The sequence below is a fragment of the Taudactylus pleione genome, unplaced genomic scaffold (assembly GCF_031769625.1).
Source record: "Taudactylus pleione unplaced genomic scaffold, aTauple2 ptg000473l, whole genome shotgun sequence".
NCBI classification, from domain to species: Eukaryota; Metazoa; Chordata; class Amphibia; order Anura; family Myobatrachidae; genus Taudactylus; species Taudactylus pleione.
The window spans coordinates 4,845,386-4,848,138 of record NW_028284875.1 but is presented as its reverse complement, the minus strand read 5'-3'; the positions used below and the strand labels follow the sequence as shown (position 1 = coordinate 4,848,138).

At 33.6% G+C, this 2,753-nt stretch overlaps 1 non-coding gene across 1 annotated transcript; it reads right to left on the bottom strand.

The window, feature by feature from the left end:
* Positions 1 to 265: 265 nt before the first annotated feature.
* On the bottom strand, positions 266 to 338 carry TRNAR-CCU (transfer RNA arginine (anticodon CCU)). Its single transcript has one exon. It is a non-coding gene; the product is annotated as a tRNA-Arg (tRNA).
* Between the last annotated feature and the right edge of the window lie 2,415 nt (positions 339 to 2,753).

The window sequence follows — 2,753 nt, the reverse complement described above, 5'->3', positions numbered from 1 at the left end:
TTCTAGAATGAGAATGAGCAACAAAGGAACATGCATCCTAGATGGGCCTTGAAGCCACTATCCCAGGTGATAGTAAACTTTTCAGAAAACTAATCCACAACGTCATTAGGATAAATGTCTGCTTTTAGATACTGGGCCATAATTTTGCAAGCTGAACAGTTCCGGATTGATAAGCAGATAAAAGTTTCTGGTGGAACCATTTGTGCAGTATGAAGCAAGAATAAAAGGAACATCTCCAAAATTATTTTAATGAAATAAAGCCTATCACCCCAGATGGGACTTGAACCCACAATCCCTGGCTTAGGAGGCCAGTGCCTTATCCATTAGGCCACTGGGGCTTAGTAACATCTTTGAGTGAAACTGGTTTTTTCATTAGTATAATCATTAATTGTTGCGATATAGGAAAGCCGTTTATTTGTGTTCTTTGCTTTACAAATCCCAGCATGAAATGTGATTGTACTATCCAGACCTAATAGTGTGGACCCTCATGTTACATTGCAGCAAAACAGATTGATGCAACTCTTTTACCAATAAAGAGGTAGTCTTTTGCATTCCATTTTGTTGACTAACTAAAGTAATGTTTACAGTGCATATGAACCAAAGCAGCTGTGTGTACTGGTACTTAAAAACAGTCATGTTTGTGTTTTTTTTCTGCCTTCATATCAGGATGTTCAGGAAGCAGATGATAATCATTAACTGATGACATTAGAAAAAAAATTACATTTGCTCCAGGTGAGGCTTGAACTCACAACCTCAGCATTGCTCAACAGATACTGTCTTATAAGTCCTGCGCACAGACCGATTGCGCCACAGGAGCACATGGTCAAAGCGCATTATTTTTAGTTGAGTGATTTTAGCATCGAGTTGACTAAGTAAATTAACTTGGTTTATTAATTTTAAATTAGTTACTTTTTAAATCCACTAAACTACTGCACCCAATACTAAAGTACCTAATAAAAGTAATATTCTAATCATAAGGTAATCAATTATAATGTGTATTTGTGTTATTGCCCAGTTTTATGTATCCATAGGTGTATATTGCAATGAATTCATGCCATTGTTGTACAGTACAATATTATCAAAATTGTAAAATAATTCCTGTTTATTTATCTTAAATAATATTTGGTATACATATATGTAACTTTAATGTTGCATAGGGAAAATATACACTCTAATACCAAAAAATGCAGTATCTTTAAATAAAAATAAGTTAAATCTCACTTGTGCTCTATATTTAAAGGTAAACATTGTTTTTTTGGTCTGAAGCACCTAAATTGTCAGTAAAGTCAGTGTCCAAAGAAATATAAAAGGCAGAAAATTACCCTTTTGATGACATGGATGAAAGGACTTCAAGAAACCCATCAGCAATTGTAATAGAAATTGTTATTTTGTAGCCACTCTGATATTAAATTGCAATTAAAACTTAATAGGTATGTTTTGGTATATATGGATTTTCTGCAATACCATTAAGACAGTCACCTGAATTGAAAAAAAGCATAACTTCTAGAATGAGAATGAGCAACAAAGGAACATGCATCCTAGATGGGACTTGAAGCCACTGTCCCAGGTGATAGTAAACTTTTCAGAAAACTAATCCACAATGTCATTAGGATGAATGTCTGCTTTTAGATACTGGGCCATAATTTTGCAAGCTGAACAGTTCCGGATTGATAAGCAGATAAAAGTTTCTGGTGGAGCCATTTGTGCAGTATGAAGCAAGAATAAAAGGAACATCTCCAAAATTATTTTAATGAAATAAAGCCTATCACCCCAGATGGGACTTGAACCCACAATCCTTTGCTTATCCATTAAGCCACTGGGGCTTAGTATCATCTTTGAGTGAAACTGATTTTTTCATTAGTATAATCATTAATTGTTGCGATATAGGAAAGCCGTTTATTTGTGTTCTTTGCTTTACAAATCCCAGCATGAAATGTGATTGTACTATCCAGACCTAATAGTGTGGACCCTCATGTTACAGTGCAGCAAAACAGATTGATGCAACTCTTTTACCAATAAAGAGGTAGTCTTTTGCATTCCATTTTGTTGACTAACTAAAGTAATGTTTAAAGTGCATATGAACCAAAGCAGCTGTGTGTACTGGTACTTAAAAACAGTCATGTTTGTGTTTTTTTTCTGCCTTCATATCAGGATGTTCAGGAAGCAGATGATAATCATTAACTGTTGACATTAGAAAAAAAATTACATTTGCTCCAGGTGAGGCTTGAACTCACAACCTCGGCATTGCTCAACAGATACTGTCTTATAAGTCCTGCGCACAGACCGATTGCGCCACAGGAGCACATGGTCAAAGCGCTTTATTTTTAGTTGAGTGATTTTAGCATCGAGTTGACTAAGTAAATTAACTTGGTTTATTAATTTTAAATTAGTTACTTTTTAAATCCACTAAACTACTGCACCCAATTCTAAAGAACCTAATAAAAGTAATATTCTAATCATAAGGTAATCAATTATATTGTGCATTTGAGTTATTGCCCAGTTTTATGTATCCATAGGTGTATATTGCAATGAATTCATGCCATTGTTGTACAGTTCAATATTATCAAAATTGTAAAATAATTACTGTTTATTTATCTTAAATAATATTTGGTATAGATATATGTAACTTTAATGTTGCATATCGAAAATATACACTATATTACCAAAAAGTGCAGTATCTTTAATTAAAAATAAGTTAAATCTCACTTTTGCTCTATATTTAAAGGTAAACATTGTTTTTTTGGTCTGTAGCA